This window comes from Heterocephalus glaber, unplaced genomic scaffold (assembly GCF_053883595.1).
Source record: "Heterocephalus glaber isolate CG9 unplaced genomic scaffold, H.glaber_assembly_v1.0 deba00001538, whole genome shotgun sequence".
NCBI classification, from domain to species: Eukaryota; Metazoa; Chordata; class Mammalia; order Rodentia; family Bathyergidae; genus Heterocephalus; species Heterocephalus glaber.
In genome coordinates, this window is record NW_028258333.1 from 30,698,865 (window position 1) to 30,724,431 (window position 25,567).

The following is a 25,567-nucleotide window of genomic DNA, read 5'->3' on the forward strand; positions in this document are numbered from 1 at the left end:
TAATATTTGTTTTATATAGTTGGGTGCACTAATGCTTGGTGCATATATGTTTATGATTGTCATCTCTTCCTCTTGGGTAGTTCCCTTTACAAGGATGTAGTGTCCTTCTTTGTCTCTCTTAATCAGTGTTGGTTTGAAATCCACTTGATCTGCAAAGAGGATACCTACTCCTCCTTTTCAGGGGGGGTACCTGTCACATGGAGTATTGTTTTCCACCCTTTAACTTTCAGTTTAAGAATTTCTTTTTGAATTAAGTGAGTTTTGTATGCAGCATATTGTTGGATCTTGCTTCTTGACCCATTCTGCCAGTCTGTTTCTTTTAGATTGTTGAATTGAGACCATTAAAATTGATGGTTATAATTGATATATATTGACTTATCATTTTCATGACTTTTTCTTTTTGTTGGATTCTCCCACTTCACATTTAATTTCTTGTCGTGCCCGATGGATTCATTCTGCTGGGATTCCTGGGGTTATGATCCTCATTGTCTTTTCCTAGGATATTGTCTAAAATTTTTTGGAGTGCTGGTTTGGTATTCATGAAGTTCCTAATGTGCTCTTTATCATGAAAGTATCTTATTTCTCAATTTTGAAAGATAGTTTTGTAGGGTACATCAATCTGTGTTGGAGGCTGTTTTTCTTTAGGGCTTGAAATACATCACTCCAAGCTTTTCTTGCCTTGTGGGCTTGCATTGAGAAGTCTGCTGTGATTTTGATAGGCTTTCCTTTGTATGCAATTTGTTTCTTTTCTCTAACTGCTTGTAGAACTTTGTTGCTCTGTTGGGTTTCTGGAATCTTAACAATTATATGCCTATGTGTAGATCCTTTTTGATCAAGGCTATTTGGAATCCTATATGTCTCACTTATCTGTATGTCAAGTTCTTTCCCCCTGCTTGGGAAGTTTTCTGCCATTACTTCTGTGAACAGTTTTTTTTTATGTCATCTGCACTCTCTCCTGTTTCTTCTTTGACTCCAGTCATTCTTATGTTATTCTTCTTTGCATCATCTAGCAGCTGCTGGATTGATTTCTCATGGTCCCTTACAATTTTAAAGTAAATTTTCTTTTCCTGTTCACTAATTGCAATCTTATCGTCTATATCTGAAATTCTGTCCTCACATTGGCTCATTCAGCTGTGTAGACTTTCAGTGGAGTTTTTAATCTCCTGGAAATCTGTTTGCATGTGTTTTATGGATTCCATTTGTTTCCTATGTTGGAATTCCATCATGTTCCTCAGCTACTCTCTAGATTTATTCATCATGTCTTGCAGTCTGGGTACAATCTCTGTTGTTATCTGAGAAATTATTTCTGATTTCATTTTTTCCAGATCCTCTTCTGTTGCCAGTTCAGGGAGTCCAGGTGATTGAGTACCACAGTTTTCCATCTCATTTCCCTTTGGGGTTGTTTTAGGTCATCTGGAAGTCTGGTTTTGAGACTTGTTTATATGCCTTCTCATTTCAGATGGGGGTGTGCTGTTGGCACCTATGAGGCACACTTCCTCTGCACTGGGAGTGGTGGTACTGTGGCCCCAAATCCTCCTCTGTGCTGGGAGTAGTGGTATGGTGGCCCAGAAGCCTCCTGTGCACTGGCGGTGTGCTACGGCCCATGCTGTTTTTTTATCGCAATATCTTTGTAATATAATTTCAAGTCAGGGATTGTGATGCCCCTTGGTTTGTCTTTGTTGCCTAGAATAGTTTTTGCTATTCTTCACTTCTTCTGGTTCCAAATGAATTTTAGGAATGTTTTCTCTAGTTCTGTGGGGTACACAAATGGTATTTTGATTGAGATTGCATTAAATCTGTATAAAAATTTGGGGAGTATGACCATTTTTACTGTTTTTTCTTCCTACCCATAAGCAGGGGATATCTTTCCATTTGCTGATATTGTGGTGGATTAACTAATGGTCAACTGGAACACCCAGCTGAACTAAGTCAGTGTGGTTCTGGGCATAGAAGGCCCACCTCAGAATTTTTGCTAATGGCATAAAAGGAGAATCCCAAGGGAAGTTTGGATGTTGTTGATTTTCCTGGAGAAACTTGCCCTGGATAGTTTTCCTGATGCAAACTTGGCTGTTCTCATTCTCAGAGGAGTTCAGGTCCTTGCTGTTGCTGGGGATGGCTGCTGTTCTCCTCAAGCAAGCTCTGGTCTTTGCCTGGAGTGTTGCTTCCTGGGTCCAGTTCAGATCACTCAGCCTGTTGGCACAAATCCTTCACCCTGTCAGTGCATACTTTCTAGCTTCCTCCACTGGCCTTTGGGCCTTCCTGGTGCAAATCTTTGATATGGATTTTCAGGAGATATAACTGTGGGCTCTAGGCCTCTGACTGGACTCCTGGAGGACACTGCCTTGGGCTGTAGGACTTTAGCTGGACTTGTATGGGACATTGCCAAGGGATTTAGGCCCTCAGCTGGATTCTTCAGGAGGATTCAGCTGGATTCTCTAGGACATGGACAGATCTCTTTTACTTCTCTGCATTTGACTTTTTGGGTGAATGTTATAAAATAATCCTATAAATTATGTGTTCTATATTAATTCTATTCCCTTGCAAATCCTGACTACTACAGTTATGCTCTTTGATCTCCTTTTTCAGAGTCTAACAAAGAAAGTAAAAGATCTTTACATTGAAAACTTCATGGTCTTGTTTATCTCTTTGATCTCTAAATGAGGGTAACCCTGAGGTTCAGTCTTTGGATATCCTCTCTACCTAACAGCAATCATTATGCTAATACCTATTAAATGTGCATTTCCAGCTACTCCCACCTTTAATTCCAGTCTTGTAAATCCAACTACCTACTGAGCCCCTACATTGAGAACTTTCACAAGTATTCACACTTAATATATATAAACCCTAAACTTCGATTTTTTTTCCCCTTCATAATATGGTAACTTCCCAGTCATTTCTGCATCAGTCTTCTTTTCTTAAAGTTATTGAGGTTAAAAAAAATCTTTGCTTTCACTCAAATCCAATTACCAAGGAAGTCCTGTAGGACCTCCTTTCAAAATACTTTCAAAACTCAACCACTTTTCTCTCCACCTACATCTACAGCTTTCTTATCCAACCACAACTGTCTTTGATTAGTACAAGTCTCTGAGGTAGTCTATCAGCTTCTACCATGCTTCATGTCATTGTCAGAGTGATCCTTTTGAAATAAAAGTCAAGACTACATCAGTTCTCCACTGTAGATGATGTAATGGCTTCCCACAGGACTCAAAGTAAAAGCTAAAGACCTTACAATGATTTAAGTGTCTTAAATGAGCTGACTCCTACTCTCACCCACCATGTCACTTCCTCATCTCATTTCCTGCTGTATTATATATTAGTCTTTTGTTGATGAATAACAAATTACTACCAAATTGGTGCCTCAAAACAATACAAAATTATTATATCCTCACAGTTTTTGTGGGTTAGGAGTTTCCTTATCACTCAACTGGGTTCTATGTTCACGATCTCACAAGGCTGCAATCCAGGTATCAGCTAGATGGTTTTTTCATCTGTGGGCTTACCTGGAGAGAAATCCATCTCCAAGCTCCCTTGGAGTAGCAGCAGAATCCACCACTTTACACTTTGCAGTTATAATATGTAGACATCTGTCCCTCACAGGCTGTTGGATGGGAACCACTCTCAGTTCTCTATAATGGAGCTCTATACATGTGGTCCTCCCACAACATTACTCCTTCAAAGTCAGAAAGGGGCGTCTCTCACTGTACTCCTCAGTGTGAGAGTCTTAAATAATATAACTTAGTTACAGAGGCTACAATTCACCATCTCTGCCATATAAAGTCTGATGGAGGGAGTGACAAGGCATCACCTATCTATGCTCCAGATCCCACCTCTGCTGTACTAGGTGTAAAATCAAGGCTGTGATTATGGGAGCCAACTTAGAATGCTTCACAGCAAACCTCCTGGTGCCTCCATCACTCACACTGCTCCAGCCACCTTAGCCTTCCTTCATTTTCTCCAGGGACTAGATCACTGCATCAGGTCATAATTCAAGAGAAAGGCAGCTGCTGAAAAATGATAGAGTTTGCCATGGAGATAAGCAAATTAATAAGAGCTAAAATTGGTGATGAAGAGCGATTTGATGATACTTCATAAAATGAGGAAAATATCAAACAGAGCATGGAAATGCACACCTGTAATCAGAGTACTTGGAAGGCTGAGGCAGGAGAATCACCCTGCGTTCAAGGCCTGCCAGAGCTGCATAATGATTTGAAGACCAGCCTAAACTACATAGTGAGACCTTGTCACAAAACACCAGGTTAAGTAAATAAATATGATTAAATAAAAATATCTTCATATTAGAAATATGAACATGATTTCAAAAGCACAGATGACCATGGTATATATTTCATTTTTCATAATTTCAAAATTCAATTGAATTTAATAACTCAATTTTTTAGTACTTGTCATACTAGCTCTGATGTATAAGTGTACTTACCTTGTGGTGAAGGAATTAATTTTTTTCCCTGTTATAAAAACCAGAAAACTATGTTTTTTCTAAAAACAAATAGTTTTAAAGAGGCAAATCCCTGCTGATATCAGAGTAATTCATTTCAATACGGTACTATAAAACCATTCTTAGCAATTCTTTAAGGACAAATACAAATTAAACAATTAAAAATAAGGTTTAATTTTGCTTGTTGAAAATGAGACCATTCTGCAGGTTTACTTAAAACAATTACATTAGAGAAATTGTCTCTGTTTCTCTAAAATTCATGTAAATTTTTTAAAGGTAAAATAAGCCTCTTGCCAAGCTTACACTCAGAAGTATCTCTCCAGAGACTCAGAAGTCATCTCTGAAAGGCAATCATCAAGGGAGGTAGTGGCCCTATCTCCCAGCTTTTGTGAGAAGGCAGGAGGCAAACTGTGACCTGAAACTCACTCCTAGTGGCAAAGCTACCTGTTAAGGACTGAATTGTGTTCACATAAATTCATATACTGTAGCCCATTAAACCAATGTGACTGGAGGAAGGTTCTTAAGTAGATAATAAAGGTTTTAAGGACATCATAAGAAAGGGACCCCAATCCTACAGCACTATGCCTTTGTATGAAGAGGAAGAGAGATTTTTCTCTTCCACTCTGCTCTCTAAAGACACTATGAGAAGGCAGCCACCTGAAAGCCAGGAAGGCAGCCTTCCACAGGCACCAAATGGGTCAGTACCTTAATGTGGGACTTCCATCATCCAGATCTGTGAGAAAATAAATGCCTAATACTCTACCTCTTGATATAAAAATATGAGAAATTTATGTTTCTTCTGGGTAAAGTCAATTAGCTCACATAGATGGTCAGGCCAATTATCATGTGAAATTAATAAGAATTATACATGAGGTCTGCCCACACCCTACCGAGGTCCCCAGTCACTCGGAACACATGCCGAATCAGCCTGCTGCAGACAGGCAGGTCTGTGCAAGCCCTACCAAGGTCCTGAATCATGCGGAAGACACTGAATCACCCCGCTGCAGACAGGCAACCACCTGATTCCACACTACAAAGATGCAGAGGACACCAGACCACCAGACCAAGGTACTGAGTCCCACTGTTCCTGGCCCAGAGGTAGGGGCTTCTGAGCTACTGTCCCACTGCTCCTGGTCCAGAGGAAGGGGCTTCAAGGCCACCATCCCTCCCGCTGCTCCCAGCCCAGAGGAAAGGGCTTTTGGGCCACCTTCTGTCCCGCTGCTCCTGCCCCAGACAAAGGGGCTTCCAGGCCACCATCCCTCCCACTGCTCCTGGTCCAGAGGAAGGGGTTTCCCAGCCACCATCCCTCCAGCTGCTCCCAGCCCACAGGAAAGGGATTTTGGGTCACCATCCCTACCACTGCTCCCGGCCCCTGTCCCACATCACCCAGCTCAGAGGAGGTAATCCGTGCAGGTGCTAACAACCCCCCGCCCCAGTCAAAATGAGAAAACACGTAAATAAGTCTCAAAACCAGACTTCCAGATCACCTAGAGCAACCCCAAAGGGAAATGAGATGGAATACACTGATACTTAACCACCTGGACCCACTGAACTGGCAACAAAAGGGGATCTGGAAAAAATAAAATCAGAAATAATTTCTCAGATAACAGGAGAAATTGTGCTCCTAGTGCAAGAGATGATTAACAAATCTAGAGAGGAGCTGAGGAACATGATGGAATCCCAACATAGGAAACAAATGGAATCCATAAAACAGATGCAAAGAGATTTCCAGGAGATGGAAAACTCCATTGAAAACCTACACAGCAGAATGAGCCAATGTGAGGACAGAATTTCAGATATAGAAGATAAGATTGCAATTAATGACCAGGTAAAGAAAAATTGCTTCAAAATTATAAGGGAACATGAGAAATCAATCCAGCAGCTGCTAGATGATGCAAAGAAGAATAACATAAGACTGATTGGGCTCAATGAAGAAACAGGAGAGAGTGGAGATGACATAAAAAATCTCTTCACAGAAATAATAGCAGAAAACTTCCCAAGGAAGGGAAAAGAGCTTGACATACAGATAAGTGAGGCATATAGGATTCCAAATAGCCTTGATCAAAAAAAATCTACCCATAGGCATATAATTGTTAAGATTCCAGAAACACAACAGAAGAACAAAGTTCTCCAAGCAGTCAAAGAAACAAATCACATACAAAGGAAAGCCCACCAGAATCACAGCAGACTTCTCAACACAAACCATCAAGGCAAGAAGAGCTTGGAGTGACATATTCCAAGCCCTAAAAGAAAACAGCCTCCAACCCAGATTGATGTACCCTGCAAAACTAGCTTTCAAAATGGATGGAGAAATAAGATACTTTCGTGACAAAGAGCACCTTAGGAACTTCATGAATACCAAACCAGCACTCCAAAGAATTTTACACAATATCCTAGGAACAGACATTGAGGAACACAACCCCAGGAAGCAAAGCAGAATGAACCCATATGTCATGACAAGAAATTCAATGTAAAGGGGGAGAACCCAACAAAAAGAAAAAGTCATGGCAATGACAAGTCAATATGTTTCAGTTATAACCATCAATGTTAATGGTCTCAATTCATCAATCAAAAGAAATAGACTGGCAGAATGGGTCAAGAAGCAAAATCCAACAATATGCTGCATACAAGAAACACACTTCATTCAAAAGGAAACTCATAGAGTGAAAGTTAAAAGGTGGAAAACAATACTGCATGTGACAGGACCCCCCAAAAAAGCAGGACTAGCTATCCTCTTGGCAGATCAAGTAGATTTCAAACCAACGGTGATTAAGAGAGATGAAGAAGGAACTACATCCTTGTAAAGGGAAGAATCCAAGAGGAAGAGATGACAATCATAAATATCTATGCACCAAACACTAGTGCACCCAACTATATAAAACAAATACTAACAGACATGAAAAGTCATATATGCACTAATACAATTGTAGTGGGGAACCTCAACACCTCACTGTCACAAATAGATAGATCAGCTAGACTAAAAATAAGTAATGAAACACTAGAACTCAATCGAACTCTTGAACAAATGAACTTAACAGATGTTTACAGAGTCTTCCACCCCACAAAATCAGAATACACATTCTTCTCAGCTGCATATGGGTCATTCTCCAAAATAGACCACATACTCATACATAGAACATGTTTAAGTAAGGGCAAAGGAATTGAAGTTATCCCCTGTTTATTATCAGACCATAGTGCAATGAAATTGGAGATCCAGAGCAAAAGAAACTCAAAAAATTTCATAAACACTTGGAAATTGAACAACACACTTCTGAATAACCAAGGGGTCAAAGAAGAAATTAAAGAAGAAATCAGACAGTTCCTTCAATTAAATGACAATGACAATACAACATATCGGAATCTATGGGACACAGTGAAAGCAGTCTTACGAGGGAAATTCATAGCAGTGAATATGCATATTAGGAAAACAGAAGGAGCCCAATTAAATAACCTGATGTTGAACCTCAAGCTTCTAGAAAAATAAGAGCAGGACAACCTCAAAGGTCCTACAAGGGAGGAAATTATCAAGATCAGAGGAGAAATCAATGCAATGGAGACTAAGAGAACGATACAAAAAAATCATTGAAGCCAAGAGTTGGTTCTTCAAAAGAATCAACAAAATTGACAAACCTTTAGCCAACCTTAACAGAAAAAGGAAAGAAAAGGCCCAAATCCATGCAATTAGGAATGAAAAGGGTGAAATTACAACAGACCTAGCAGAAATCCAGAGGATCATCAATACCTACTTCCAGAACCTATACGCCAATAAGATGGAAAACACAGAAGAAATGGACAGATTCCTAGATACATATGAATTACCAAAGTTGAACGAAGAAGACCTAAAAATTCTGAACAACCCAATATCAATCAATGAAATTGAAAATGTAATTAAAAACTTATCAACTAAGAAAAGCCCGGGCCCTGATGGCTTCACTGCTGAATTCTACAAGACATTTAGAGAGGAACTGCTGCCACTACTGTTTAAACTCTTCAATGAAATTGAAAGGGAAGCAATACTCCCAAATTCATTCCTGGAAGCAAGCATCATCTTGATCCCCAAAGCAGAGAAAGACCCAACTGAAAAAGAGAACTATAGGCCAATCTCACTAATGAACATAGATGCAAAAGTCCTTAACAAGATACTGGCAAACAGAATGCAGAAGATCATCAAGAAGATCATACACCCTGCTCGAGTGGGATTCATCCCAGGGATGCAGGGATGGTTCAATATACGAAAATCAATTAATGTAATACACTATATCAATAGAGCCAAGGACAAAAACCATATGATTATCTCCATAGATGCAGAAAAAGCATTTGACAAAAACCAACATGCATTTATAATAAAAACCCTACAAAAAATTGGAATAGATGATCTCTACCTCAAACTGATAGAAGCCATCTATGAAAAACCAACAGCCAATATCATACTAAATGGTCAAAAACTGAAATCTTCACACTAAAATCAGGAACAAGACAAGGGTGTCCACTATCACCACTCTTGTTCAATATAGTTCTGGAAACATTAGCCACAGCAATTAGACAAGAGAAAGAAATACAAGGAATAAAGATAGGCAATGAAGAAGTCAAATTGTCATTATTTGCAGATGACATGATACTCTATATAGAAGACCCCAAGAACTCCACCAAAAGTCTTCTAGACTCAATAACCAAATTCAGTCAAGTAGCTGGTTACAAGGTCAACACACAAAAATCAATAGCTTTCCTCTACACGAACAACAGACTCACTGAGACAGAAATAGGGCAAGTAATTCCTTTCAGGATAGCATCCAAAAAACTGAAATACCTAGGAATCATCCTAATGAAAGAAATCAAAGACCTCTTCTCTGAAAACTATGGCACTCTGAAAAGAGAGATTGAAGATGATATCAGAAAATGGACAGACATCCCCTGCTCCTGGGTAGGAAAGATGAATATAGTGAAAATGGCCATACTTCCAAAACTGCTATATAGATTCAATGCAATTCCAATTGAGATCCCAGCAGCATACTTCATGGACCTTGAGAAAACAATCCAAAAATTCATTTGGAACAAGAAGAGACCCAGAATAGCAAAAGCAATTCTAGGTAACAGAGACATGGCAGGGGATATCACAATCCCCAACTTGCAACTATACTACAAAGCTACTGTGATAAAAACAGCATGGTACTGGCAAAGAAACAGACTTGAGGACCAGTGGAATAGATTAGAAGATGCAGAAAAAACGCCAGACACACTCAGCCATCTCATCTTCGACAAAGGAGCCAAACACCCTCATTGGAGGAAAGATAGCCTCTTTCATAAATGGTGCTGGAAAAATTGGGCTTCAACTTGCCAAAGATTAAAACTAGACCTATATCTGTCACTATGCACTAAACTAAAATCAAAATGGATTACAGATCTAAATATTAAAATAGAAACTCTGAACCAGTTGGAACAGAGGTTAGGCAGAACCCTTGAAAACATCGGTGTAGGAAAAGATTTTATGAACAAAACCTCAGTTGCCTGTGACCTAGCACAAACAATCAACAAATGGGATCTCTTCCTATTAGAAAGCTTCTGCACAGCAAGAGTAACCATCAGCAGTATGATGAGACAACCCACAATGTGGGAAAAAATCTTCACCTGCTCTTCCTCAGACAAAGGTCTACTATCTCGAATCTATAAAGAACTTAAAATGATCAGACTTCCCAAATTTAAAGGCCCAATCCGAAAATGGGCATCTGAAATGAATAGACATTTCTCAGGCAAAGAAGTAGAAATAGCAAATAAATACATGAAAAAATGTTCAACATCACTGGTCATTCGAGAGATGCAAATGAAAACAATGCTGAGATTCTACTTCACTCCAGAAAGAATGGCTGCTATCATGAAATCAACCAATAACAAATGCTGGCAGGGCTGTGGGGAAAGAGGAACCCTGCTCCACTGCTGGTGGGAGTGTAGACTGGTGCAACCACTGTGGAAATCAGTATGGAGACACCTCCAAGAACTAGGACTGGAAGTCCCATTTGACCCCGCTATTCCACTGCTGGGGATCTTCCTCAAAGAGTTAAAAGAATCATACCTCAGCGATATATGCATGCCTGTGTTCATAGCAGCGCAGTTTGTGATAGCTAAAACTTGGAAACAGCCCAAATGCCCATCAACTGGAGCCTGGATAAAGAAAATGTGGTTTTTTTAATAAAATGGAGTACTACTCAGCCATAAAAAATGAGAAATTAGAGACATTTATAGCTAAGTGGATGCACATTGAGGCGATACTCTTAAGTGAAATAAATAGGACACACATGTGTAAATATTGAATAGTTTCTCTGGTGTGAGAAACTGAAAGTGTAAATAAGGACTAAATGCATAATAGGTAATGTGAAATAGGAAGAAAAGGGGCAAAGGGGAAGGAAGTGGGAGGGCTAGGGGAAAGGATAGAAGGGAATGGGATTAATATGAGAAAATGGAAAAATAGGAACAAAATCTTTGTAAATAGGAAGGACTGGAGGGGTTGAAGGGAGTGCTGGGAAAGGGTGAAAAATAAGAACCAAGAGAGACTATGTAAAGGTGCAAATTTCCAATGGTGAATGTCATTATATTGTATACTTAAAATGTACCAATGATTAGAATGAATAATCAATAATGTAAAATAGGAAGAAAAGGTCCAAAAGGGGTAGGGGTAGTGGAAGGGGCAGGGGAAATGAAAGAAGGGAAAGGAAGAAATGATGAGAAATGGAAAAAATGGAAATAAAGTCTTTGTAAATAGGGAAGGGTGAAGGGCGTGAAGGGAGGGCTAGGAATGGGGGAAAAATAAGAACCAAGATGCATTATATAAAGGTACAATTCCCAGTGAGAAATGTAATTGTGTTGTATACCTACAATGTACCATTAAAAGAATTTAATACAAAAAAATTATATATAATAAATAGCACTGTTAAGTCCTTTTACTTGAAAACTACTTTCATATTTAATCTTAGGAATATGTATTTAAAGGGTTGGATCTGCTTATGGCAAGGTTTCTTTCTGTCTTTGCAGTCACTTAGCAGATTGCCTGCAATGCCCATCTTTCTGGTTTAAAGGTTTTTTGACAATAAAACTGTTTTCTTTTTCTTGTACCTTTGTGGAAATGTTTTCTGATTTGCGAGGTTTTGCTTTCAAATATATTTTCCAAATAGAATATAGTTAATGAATACAGGTTGATAATAAGAAGGGAGTAATATAATAGAATAGTTTTAATTTAATTTTTATCAGTTAAGAATACGAGAGACCTATCCCTAATTGAAAACTGAAGTAGAAAGGCAAAGATTTAGAGAACAGAGTGATGGCCTGACTATGAGGAATTCAGGATTCTACTTTTGGTTTTAGCACTAAAGTATGCTTAATTTTATGACTTGTTCATTTTGTTTATAAAATGAGGGTTGGACCAGTGACTATTTGGAATGTTCATCTTTATATTTGTTTTATTATACATTTTGTTAGAGTTATTTCAGAATAGGGAAATTCCACACAAAATGTAACTATTGCATTATACCAGGGAGAGAAAGAAGGAAAAGGAGAAGGGCAGGATGAGGAATTATGAGGAGAAGAAAGAGGAAGAAGGAAGATGATGCTTTACTGGGCCCATGACAATAATAAGCAGGAATTGAGAAGTAGTAACTACACAGGGTTCATCTGGAGTCCCCCACAATCTTTCCCATCCCCTGTTATTGTATTGGTTTGTTCATCCTTTTAAGCATGCTGTGTACACATATGCAAAATAGTATTGAACAAACCACTTAATGTAGATGTGTAAGAACAAGAAAGGATAATCAAATAGTACTTTTCTACTTTCCTTTAGTAGAAAAGTAACATTCAGATGCATACAAGGGCAAGGCAAGCCATGAAAAGTCTGTGAGCTGTGCTCCAAAAGAGGTAACAACTCTGTGTCTTGAGAGGTTGTCCCCAGTGATGTCAAGATAAAGAACATGCTTTTAGCCACCTGTGTCTTAACTGGCCAGGATATATTCAAAATGGGACAAGAAACACCCAGATTGAAAAGTGCTGACATTCAAAATTTTGTAAGAGATACATTTTAAAATACCATCAATACTACTCGATTAAGTTTACCTCTAATTTTTAGATGTCACTCTTCAATCTTGGTATAATAATTTTCTAAAATACAGATTTCAGACTTCTACTCATTAAACACTTAACTTACCAGAATTTTGTTTATATGAAAAACAATTGTTCTTCTTTTAGTTCAAGGTTTCTAAATACATTTAGTTCCTCAAAAAACAACAAAAAAGATCAACACTCTAATGAAAATTAGTTTTGTATTTAGTATATCAAACTATGGCTGCTATAATGGAATCTCTTAGTGTAGTTTGAGGGAACATCCGTTATTCTTGTTGGATCTATAGAATAATATGTAAGTAGAAATGCATCAATTTAAACATCCTAATAATATATCATTTTAGTAATCCATATAAGATACTCTATTTTAGAATTTTTCAAATGATTTTTGGCAAATGGATAAAAAACCAGCAAAATAAATTTCATTTGTACAGCCAAGAGTACATTAAAGGATTGAATCTGTTTTGAGCTTTGAATACAGTTTTCTCTTTTTATTTTACTAAGTAATTATTCCTTGCAATAATATAATTTGACACAGTAAGATTGTTATTTTGTGGAAAAAATGCAATAGGTTATTACTGAAGTTGTTTAATTTCTAACATGTTTTTTAAAATCATAAAATTGCTACATCTCAACTTTATTTTAAAAAAAGGTCATAATATCTTCTTTACCTAAAATGCAATGAACAGAGTTGTAGTTTCCAAATGATTCACAATTACTATTTTTCAGAGAATAATAAAAAACAATAAGTAAAATTTATATATTTTTAAAAGCTTTATTTCTGAAAGAAATTAATCTTGTCAATAATAAAAATTGTTGTGAATGTCCAGATCAGCTAAAAAGAAATCTATCTAAAGGGATAACTTTAAAAAATGGTAAATAATCAGACTTTTACTTCTAAGTTGTGATATATATTGGAGAACTGATTGCTTATATATTGAGTATCCTGTCCAAACAAATTAAAAACAAAGTGAAATTATCATGCTTGGAAATTATCTGGGTTACACATTCACTCACTTGTATTTCAGACATAATGACTTCAGCCATTCTCTTGCTAAATCCATTGCACTCACTTTTCTGTGTACACATTCCACTTCCAGTCTTTTGCTGTGTGTGGTTTGCTGAGGTGTTTCTGGCCTTATACTACTGGTATCCACCCAACTAATTCCTAAGGCTATGTAACAGAGAGAAAGAAGGAAAGACTAAGGATACAGCATACCAACCTCGAACCCATACCACACCACTGGGTCTTGTTCCATGACTTTGAAAAATGATTTACTGTAACTGTTTTATTATTTATCCAGGCTTGAAAAAAATTACTGAGGATATTATCCTTGGGAATTAGCATCTTTAATTTTAAGAAATGTTAAGAAGTCAAAGTTTTTAATACATCAAGTCATTATATATTAGCCCTAATCTAATGAACAGCAGTGTACCCAGTGATGTGTCATGTTTTGAAGGTGTCCTTCCCTTTGATTCACATTTAAAGTTTTCAGAACTAAGGTTATAAGTATGTGACCATGGAATTAGAGAAAACTTTCTTGAGATGGGGATATAGTCCATGGTAGAGCATTTGCCTAGTATGTGCGAAGTTGGGCTCAATTACCAGGATCGACACCCAAACAAAACAAAACCACAACAACAATAACAACAACAAAGCACTTATTACAAAGTAAATATTCTCCATGTGGCACAACAATCCCTAAAATGTTGATTTAATACAAAAACTGTCCAATGTGGATAAAACATGTACATGGCACTATCAGCTGAATTTTTAAAATGTGTTCTGTTTTATAAGATTGAAACTATATGTATGTCTATAACCACAGTTTGGAGACTAGGAAAATATCAGATAAAAGACACATTTCAGCAGATATGTACTTTACTACAGTTTACTATGAAATCTTAAATTCAAGATTTTATAATATATTTTACTGAGATTGTGAGTTCAAACCCTATACCATTTTAGCAACACACCTCTTTCCTACCCACTAAGAGGTTTTACAGTCTTAACTACTAGGAGTATAGAAAAATATTTAATTAAGTATTTATGGACAACATAAATTCATATTTAATAATTTGATGGCATCAAGATTGATTTTTATATTTTTCATATATTTTTTAAAAACCCAGAGACCTATTACTCTATTTCAAATAGAGAGATCTGACAAAAACCGGTATCCTCGGTCATACTGCTCTTGAGACCTATGGGGACACTATGGAAAAAGTAGCTGTTTTTCTGCCATGAAGTAATGCTGCTAAACTGGACATGACAGCACACACCTATAATCCCAGCACTCTGAGAGGCTGAGGCAGGAGGATCATAAATTAGTGGCTTAGTTAAAAAGGGAGTGGGCACTGGGCATAGAAATCAGTGCAAATGTACTGAGTTCAATCACCAGTACTGAAAAAATAAGAGGAAGGCAGAAAGGGAGGGAGGGAGGGAGAGAGAGAGAGAGAGAGGCTTGTAATTAAACCTGGATTAACCTGAGTGCAGGAGATTAGAGAAGCCAACAAAAGGTATTGAATGTAGAAAATATTTTGCATTGTAAAGACATTAGTAATTGTAGACATCTTTTAGGCAAACTGTTTCCAAATTTCATTCAGCTTTTGTAATGATCCCCCTTTCCTGTAATCTTGGCCCACTTCGGAGTAGTATTCTTCGTTGATCTCATTCTGTTTATACTGTTAGTTCATAATGGCAACATTCTGTTGAATGCAGATTTTCTTGGAACTATTATGGCCTTGTAGGCTGTATGACTTTGAAGGACTATCATGCTTTAACAAGACAATACTTTTTATAATTTCCTACACTGTGGGATAACTCCATCCTTCAAAAATTTCTCAGGCACATACAGTAGTTTATGTTTTAATGAAGAATAAACCCAGGGACAGCCAAGTGTAAGATGAAATTTAGAAGGTCACAGAATTTCTTATGACATTAATACTTCACATTTGAATTAGTTTCCAGTTTAGCAAGACAGATAAAGAGTACTCCGCATTCTTTGAAAGAACTAAAACAACTAAAAATAATAAAACTTCTCATTCACTTCAGTCAAGACAAGTTATTTGGAGTGAAGGGCCAAAGAAATCACAGTAGCAGTAAAAGAGGAATGCTGGACTCACTTTTAAACTATAAAACTATGATTCCCTTTAGTGAACAGTGAAATAAAAAACCCTTTTAGAAAGAGTTGTTTTTAAAGAGGGAGCATCATTATCTCCATCTTCAATCACCTCTCCAGATACTGGTCTACAGCAAGCCAAATGTAACTTTGTGCTTCAAGGTCATTGCACATCTCTCTCCACGGTTCTCCTTTCCTGAGAAAAATGGGCTTAGGGTGTTATTTCTGCCTTGCTAGATTTCTACTCTTTCTTTTCTCATTAGCAGTATAAGCATCTTTTAGTTAACATTCTTTTCTATATAATGAGCTCAATAATTTCTCTTTCACTGGTTAGAATTACAATGTCTTTCCTGTGCAGAGAAGGTGCTTCCCTTGTAGGTGTTCATATTCCTTCTGCTCTTTGAAACAAGTATTAGATTGAAATGTTTTTCCAAGACCAACTCTGCAAGAGGAGACTCTCAGGAGTAGCACCGTATCCATTCACCCATCTTCCACTTTTTTCTTGGCAACAGGACACTGAAGGGTAACCCAGAAAGTTGTTTTCCTGGCTGCATTAATTTCCCATTGTCCTTGCAGCTGAGTATGGCTATGTTAATTCTGACCGGTATGAACTTGGAAATCTGATGTTTAATTTATTGAAAATATGCTAGATTGAGCACTTGGCTCAAGTCCTTCTCTTTCCTGATACTCACTAACTGGAATCTAGGGCAGTGGTGGCTGACAAGGATCATGTGGAAGAGGCCAAAACCTAGGAATGGGTCACTTAGAAAGTTTGGATAAACCTGCCTGTTTATAATGAAAAACTCAGATTCAAATATGATGTCTCTCAACTATCAAATTATCTGGATAAAATCTTATTTAATGACTCCACTACTAAGTTTTCTTTTTCAAGCAGCAAAACCAAATCCTAATACCTTCTTCAAATTGTATTTGAGAGAAAAACAGTGAACAAGCAAATATCCCAATAAATGAGGTATTATTATACATATATTCTCAATGTTTATTTTTTATAGCATTTACTCTAAGGTCTCTTTTTATAAAACTTTCTTGGAAATGCTTGAAATACATTTATACCAGAAAAAATATATGAGTCAGAGCAGTTGGTAGACCATGGAGTTATAAATAATGACACGCAAGGACAGAAATTTACTCTCTTCACCTGAACTTTAGGTTTAGTACATTTCACACAGTAACACTGAAAAATGTGATTAGTGTAGGATCATGTATTCTGGTTATTGTTGCTGTTTAGCGCAACACCCCAAATGTAATGGCTTAAAAAAACCATTTTATCATCTTCAAGGATGTTGGGGATGAAGACTTTGGACCGGCGTAAAGGGAATTTCTTGGCCTGGATCCATGGGGTCTGTGAAGCTCAGCTGAGAATAATTGAAATCTGGAGAGACTCAAGAGCTCGGCATAGACTTATCCAGAGGAACACTCCTTACGAGTCTGCTACTGGCTTGTAAAGAAGACTAGAAGCTTGCTTCCCCTTGTGATTGGCCTCCTGAGAGAGCAGAGGCCTCAAGGGATTCAAACATCCTAGAGTGGCATAGGGCTCTGAAGACAAGTGTTTAACCAGCAAGATAGAAGCTGCATCGCCTTTTATAACTCAGAGTCAGTCCTGTTGTTTCTATTTGTCAAAGCAATTCTAGGCCTACCAACAGGTAAGAGGAGGAGACATAGAGATTATCTCTTATTAGAATGAATAAAATGGATTGGAAAAAGAACATTTTAAAATAGTTGCACATTTGTATAGTGAGAGAAAATAAGTACCTCTTAAGATTTTCATGGTCAGATCTGCTGTTTTCCAATGATAAGGTAAGAAACAGAGTGGGGAATTAATGTAACTTGTATCAGTCAGAAATGGCATGCTCTTCCAGCCTAACAGCATAAAAAAAGAAAAATCAAAGATGTGAGTAACTCTGACCCAGCAAGATGATTATCCTAAAGAGAATGTGCTAGACTCTGAAATTTGGATGCCATTTTGTGAGGGACCAGCATCTAGGGAACCAGCCACTAGGTAAGGTGGGGAGCTGTTTCCTTTCACTTTTATCATTGTCTGGTTCATTTCCTTTACAGTATTTGTTGGTCTGTATTAAACCAAAACGAAAGCGTTCTTGTGTCTGAGTCTTCACTGGGGAGGTTTGACTAGAATTTTAAAAGATGGGTGTAAATAGTACAGGGCACAGTGTAGGCAGTCAGTAATCACTGGGTTCCCTTCTGTGAGATCCCTTCCATGGACTCAGTCACCCACCTGGGCTTCATTTCATTTTCTAGGGCTGTAACTTAATTTCTCTCTCTGATTCTTTCTCTGCAAAAGACATTATGACACAACTCAAGATCATCATTTTTAAAAGGTGCTACATTCTTAAAACTTAGCAAAATAACTTAAACTTTTATTTCTAAATCATCTATTATAAAAGTATTATTCCAGAATAATATGCAAATAATTATTTCAGTGAGAAAATGGGTGTCATGACCTAGCCCCAGAGGGTTTCAAACTTGAAAGAACAATCTTAAATATTTTATAGTAGTTTTAATAAGAAAGTAGTCATTTATATCCACAACTATATAATTAATTGTAAAATACAATTATATCTGAGATAGAAAGGTGGTTGTTCATAACTAGCTGGCACCCTGAAGCGCTGGGCTTACTTCTCTACTCACATAAAGCAAGCATTAACAGAGCTGCTCTGCACATATTTTCATCACCTTAATGACATAATTTGGAGTGACAAAGCTGATTCTATGCAGGCTAGCTCTCTCTGTTGCTGATTTCATTCCCTAGTCCAGAGCAGTTGTAAATGACAGTGGATGGGAAAATAGAAATAGTATCCTAAAATGTGGGTTTCATTCTATACTTGCCTTCTGAAAGCTCATACTTTGGGAGGCATAGGTTTTAGACTATCTAGGTATCAGAAAATTTGGGCTGCCACAAAAAAAACCACACCTAAGAATGGTTTTAAAAATAACACTTATTTCAGGGGCTGGGGATTTAGCTCAGTGCTTCTACCACCTGCTTAGCAAGCGCAAGGTCCCAAGTTCGATCCCTGGTACCAAATAAAATAAAATAAAATAAAATAAAATAATAATAGTTATTTCAATAAACAAAAAGTAAGAAGTATGCTGTTCCTGGATTTGGCCAGAAAATTAAAGATTTCAAAAAGAACTGGGGACTATTTTTACTTTTCTTTACTGTCATACTTAGACTTTAATAACACATCCTCTAACCACACCAAGCATTACAAATTTAGGAAGGGGCAGCTCTTCTTTTTGATATTTTTTTAGTTGAAAGAAATAATTTTCCCAGAATTCCCATATTATTCTTCTTTCATTTCATTGGCCAGTACTTTGTCACAGGAACACCTGACTGAAAGGAGGCTGGAGTATTGTTAGTCCTGATAACCAGTCATTGTTGTAATCACAATTGAGAAAGTAAATATTTGGGAGAAAAATATAAATAAAATAATAATAATAATTCAATTTGTTTATAGCTCACTCTGTGATAAGCATAATACTGCATGATTTGACCTTATCTCATTTCACTACAGCTATTACACTATGAGGGTAATATTATACCCTTGTAACGAATGAAGACACAAAGAGTTAAACTAAGACTAATCAATTTTTCCCAAAGACATACAACTATTGAGAGCAAGGACATATCTGAAGATAGCTACTCTGAGACTAGAGTGTATCTTTGTTATCAAATTCAAAAAAAATTACTGGATTCCAACTATGTTCTAAACATTATGTCTTAGTACACTAAAGTTCTTAATATATTTTAATGTATGTGCTGCCAAAGACAACATACTAAAATTTTTAATATAAAAAATATAGTTTGTGGTGGCACATGCCTGTGATCGCAGCACTTGGGAGGCTGAGGGAGGATCACCATGAGTTTGAGGCCAGCTTGGACTACATAGTGAGTTCAGGATCAGCCTGAACTACAAATGGAGACCCTGCCTCAACCCCCCTCCCTTCCCCAGAAAAGGTAGTTTGTATCTTCATTTCTTCATTAACATTGTGGTATGAACCCTATGGTGATCATAAATGTTAATGTTAGCAAAGAAACATAGATTCCTATAAGGAGATTTAAAATATCTTAAAATGTGATTGAAGGACTCTTGGAAAAAGTCATCTTTATTAAGGGTCTCCAGAAATATAGAACTGATAATGCATATACTATACACGTCAATAGGTATGTATGTAAGTGTCTATGTGTGTGTTTTATGCATTTGCATATTATATATAGAGAGAGAGAGAAAGACAGAGACAGACATGGACACAGAGTGGCAGATTTTAAGGAAGTAGTCCAATTGGGTCTCCAGAAATGTAGAACTGATAATGCATATACTATACATGTCAATAGGTAGGTATGTAAGTGTCTATGTGTGTGTTTTATGTATTTGCATATTATATATATATATATATAGAGAGAGAGAGAGAGAGAGAGAGAAAGACAGAGACAGATGTGGACACAAAGTGGCAGATTTTAAGGAAGTAGCTCAATTTTAAGAAGAGTTAATATTGTAGTCTCCAGTTGGAAAGCAGTCTAGAGGCAAAATTCCTTCCTTTTGGGGTCTTTAGTATTTATATTTTAAGACCTATAACTGATTGATGAGATTTACTTAATAGTAATTTGTTTTACTCAAAGTCTACTTATTTAAATATTAGCTACACCAAAAAATACCTTCACAGTAACACATAGATGGTGTTTGGCTGAGCAACTGGGCACCATAGCCTGAGCTGACATGGAAAATTAACTATTACATCATCTTTAGCATGAAACTTGAAGAATGAGTAGAAATCCTCTAAGCAAAGAGCTGAGTAAAGAAAATTCTAAGTAAACCAGATGTGGAAAGGTGGGCATAACAATTCATAGATATATATCAAATCCATTTGTTGAAATGTTTGATTCTATTCTGATACTTCTTTGTTGATTTTTTTGTCTATTTGATCTATTTATGATATTGGGGTACTATGTTGGTATTTTTCTGATATTTTTTGCCCATTAGTGTTTGTTTTATAAATTTGGGTATGCCATTGTTCAGTTCAGATATGTTTATAATTGTTATCTCTTCCTGTTGAATTGTTCCCTTAATTTATATGTATTGACTTTCTTTTCTTCTGATCAGTTTTGGCTGAAAGTTCATTTTGTTTGAAAACAGGATAGCTACTCCAGCTTGTTTTCAGGTTCCTGTGGTAGGAATGTTAATCACTCTGTGGTAAGACTTAATATTGACTGAGTGATTAGTCTAACTTTATTCTTCTGTGTTGGAATTATTTTAGCTATGACATAGCCTTCATCTTTCCACTTAGATTTTAGAATCAGTTTGTGGATGTCCTACAAATCATGCCAGCATGGAAAGTCTCTTTACCTCCATTAGTCTGAGACAATCCCTATTTTAAGTTTTAAATAAACTTGAACTTTATATGTAAGATCAGGGAAAAATTAAATCAGGTTGAAAATAATTTTATATTAAGTAGATAAGTGGATAATCATAGGTCTATATGCATATATAGTATTTGAAATTCTTTCTTATATGATAATTAATTTGAATCAAAATCTTGTGTCTAGAATGAAAACTCAGAGGGGGAGTAGAACAATATTTTTCTTATTGATGTGAGGAAAACTAAATCCAAAAGTAGAAAGTGTTTTATGCTTTAGGATCATCAACATAAGGGTCTGTTGTTAATTTAATGGTAAAATGACAAGTTTCTAGCTAATAGATTTTCAGGATCCTGTGTTTTAAATCAGCTGATTAATTTTCTTTTTTCTTTCAATTAAGAAAGCCATCCTTACAACACAGGATGATTTTTTATTTTGAAGTAAGGCTTAGGGCCCTCAGCCACTAATTAGGTGCTGCATGGCAGAGCTACGTTCCCAGCTTATGCCATGAATTCATAGGGACTAGGTTCCAACAACTCAGGCTCCTTTGCATTGGTTCTCACAAAGTCTACTTCTCTGGGTGGGGCAGGCTGGCGCTTCAGTTGGACCCAGGTACCTTTCTCTTTGGATTCCTTCTTTTTCTGATCATTTTCCTTGACCCGTTTCAGGAAGCTATCTCGACTCTGTGAGTGTTTAATATGCTCAATATGCACATTAATCCTCTTGGCAAGTATCTTGCCCTTAACTTGCTTGTTTACAACAATGCCAACAGCATGCTGGGTAGCACTGTAGACTCTTCCAGTTTTGCCATGGTAACATTTGTGTGGCATTCCTTTTTGAACAGTACCCATTCCCTGGTTAAGGTCAGAGACAATGTTATTCCAGCAATCTCCTCTTCCTTTTACCTTAACTTTTATTAGTATGACTAAGATATTTTAAGATTTCCTTTAAATGGTAACTCAAGAGCATAATTTTCTATATGATTAGAAAAGTTTATGCCTTCATAGCATATTATGTATCAATTAAATCGAACATTTAAGAAAGATGAGAACTACTTGGGAAAAAGGATAATAAATGAAGTTTTGAAAATGAAACTTTGTTTTGGCTATGATTAACTGGTAAACAATATTTATTTATCTTTATCCCTTTCTTAGGAACCCTTTGTTCTGCTCATAATGACAAGTATTTAATTTCTTTACAATTAGAGTTCTAGATATTAATGATTTCTTGCCTGTGGGAGATTTTGAAGTAGTAACAAGACAAGCATCATCTTCTGTCTATCTTTGTCTTGTCTCCTATGGTAACCAGTGGGGCATAGAAATGATTGTTTTTGCTTTATGCTCTCAAGCTACAGTTCATATCTGGTAATGAGCTTCTTCACTGTTGAGAAGGAGTTACATTTTTGGTGGAATAAGTATTGAATCCTGATTGCTTAAAAACCAATGTATGTAAAAGAGTGTGTTCTTGAACCTCAAACTTTCTTTGACATCCTTTGGATTCCCAAATTTGCTAGAATGTGGCAGAGGTAGGTGCTATACTGATCGTCCTTTGTGGCATTCTCTGGTACAGTTTTCTGTCAATTCACTTTGTTTCAACTCTTAAACAATGCTGTGGGTGCCAATTTTCTTTATTAAAACTCTGCTTAAAATACCTGAATGGTTTCTGTTTACAGAATGGAAATTATTTGATACACACTCCTGCAGAAATATTACCAAAGTAAGCACGAATTAGCATGGAGGAAATTGAGGGATGATTTGATAATATTCTTTTTAAAGGAGTAGTAAAGAGGCTTCTCCATGTTTACTGAACTGTAACTTCTGTAATTGCATAGGTCTCCCTTGAGGAGCACTGGCAGAGTAGCTCTGAGACACTTCCTCTGAAGTGACATGTTTATGAAGTTTAAGGAAATTCAATTATGAAAAATACTCTTTTTATTCCTGAAATATGAATATTTTCAGTGGGAAACATATAGATATTTTTAAAATTATGAAGCCAGATATGATGGTGCACACACCTATAATCCCAGTCCTTGGGAGGCTGAGGCAGGAAGATTGTCTCCAGTTCAAGGACAGCCTGAGCTACATAGTGAATTCAAGGCCAGCCTGAACTATAAAGTAAGACCCTGGTTCAAACATAACAAAACACCCAATCAACCAAACAAACAAAAATAAACCTATGAATTGCTTCATCAGCGCCCCTTCCTAAATGGTAGTGCAAGAAGTTCCACATATCTGATTCTTAGTAAAACCACAGTGGTTAAAATCATAAGTAGCAATCATTTAAAATCTCTGCAAATTGACCTAAAACTTTATAGCAAGTGAAGAAACAGTTATTCAAGAGGAATCTCCTGAACCTTGATGTGTACAGCAATTCTATGGTTTATCTCTCTCTCTTGCCATCTCTATCAGTAGCTTAGCACAGCCACAGCTCCATTGGGGAGGTATCACCAAGACCGCAAGGATCTTGTTCTCTGCAGCTCCCAATTAAGGGTCAAATAATTTCCTGAGATGGGTAGGTGACCAGAATGTCTAATCCTCAGCTCCATCTTTGTGTTATGGAACCTAAACTTTAAGTGACTGTGGCCAAATATTGGGGGTTCTTTTCCTCCACTCATTTCCTACACTAGGGGTATGGGGTCTAGCCTAAGTATGGCCCCAATCACCTTTGTCCCAACTTATGGAGTGGATGTTACACACCAGGGGAAGCAAGCCTAGAAAGCCCGAAGCTACCACTCTTGCTGACTGCCCTATTTGTAAAGCAGGGGTGCCACCACAGTAGGAGTGAGACATTCTCCTTTTCCTAAGCACCTGAGCGATGGCCCAGAGATGGCACCTAAGGGGAGAGGAAAACCTTAAGAACACAGAGCCAGGATGTCCTCCTCTAAGGAGCTGCCTTTGTTTAGAACTGAGCATGGAGAATTTCAAGCATATCATGAAGATTTCTCAAACACAATGTTTATTTCAATGAGCAATTAAGAGAGTCTTATAACAGCTTATTAACTGGAGAGAAGTAAGGAGAAAGAAAGCTAAGAAATATCCTCTTCAGGTCAGAGAAAACTGCAAAGACTGACCTCAAAATTATCCCTTCTAATAGAATATTGATTAGCAACAAAAATATAGGAAATATGAAAGTATGCTATAGTTAAGATAAATCTTGAAAACATGTTAAGTAGGAAAAGCAAGTTATCAAAAAGCACATATTGCATGATCCTACTTATCTAAAATGTGAAGAAGCAGAAATTTATAGACAGATTTTTATAGAAGCACATTTATTGATTAGTGGTTGCCGGGTTGGGGAGAGAATAACTACAATTGGCATGTGTTTTTATCCTAGAGTGAAGAAAATGTTCTAAAATTGACTATGGTAATAGTTACACAATTAGAAACTAAAACCATTGAAATAAATAATTTAAGTGAGTGAATATTTGGCTGCCTGAATTATATTTCAAATGTGGTTATATATAAAATTTAATTATGAAAAGCAATTTAAAGATAATTCTGGGATTTACCTTTGGAAATGAATAACTAAGTCTCCTTCTAGGTAGAAAAACTACTGAAAGGAGATCTATGTAGCATGCCATCGAAATGCTTTTTAAAAATACTTTTATTGCCTTTTCTGCACAAATTAGGGATTTTTTCTCCATAAAATTTTGGATCATTCCTTTCTCCTACTTCTTAGAAGGTAGAAAATGTTTAAAACTTAGGAGAAGTAGACATTTAGCTCTTAGGAGTACACTCAAAAGTAACTTTCTGTCTGTCTCTGATCATCCTGGGCCTTCAGAATAATCATCTAAATTTTACTTAGAATGTCTTCCAAGATAATTGGGCTTAAGTTTCAATGGAATATATTAATGGTATGTGAGTAAAATAACTTTTTACTTTGAAAATATATTCTGGTTCCTACAGTTTATTTTTCTGAGGATAACTTAGTGGTTTTATTATCATAGTCTGTGTCCATCCTCCAGCTTAATTTCTTTCTACAGAAGTTTGATGCTTTCAGTTTCTCAGTCTTCGGACCAAAAAACCCAACAAAATTATAGTTTTTCTTTACTAGCTCATCCCTGTCCTTTCTTAAGAAGTAATTGCTAACATCTAATTTCACAATTTATTTATTAATCACCTCCTTTTCATTGTCATGTTCTCATTTCACTAGTTATCAACTCTAGAAAGTAAGCTATAAATATTTGTTTCTCGAGAGCCCATTCTCCTTCTCCCTACCAGTCTTCTCATTATTGTCAGATAAATTTTTAATAAATTCACTCTCACAGTGTTCATTTCTGCTCAAAAAATTTTAAAGTGCCCATTAGTTACTGAATTCATTTCAAATTTCTTTGGCATATAAAACATTTCTTCATGTGTTCATGCCCACTGTTTCAATGCTAAATAGATTTAAAGCTCCTTAACCATGATTTAATACATTCTCTTACATGTCTCTTAAGAAGGAAAAATCAAATGAAAATATTACTTGTAAAATACAATCTGGCACCAGAAGAAGGGGCTT

At 36.7% G+C, this 25,567-nt stretch overlaps 1 pseudogene; it reads right to left on the minus strand.

The window, feature by feature from the left end:
- Positions 1-21,567: 21,567 nt before the first annotated feature.
- Positions 21,568-21,918, minus strand: LOC147824546 (large ribosomal subunit protein eL21 pseudogene; annotated as a pseudogene).
- Positions 21,919-25,567: the final 3,649 nt, after the last annotated feature.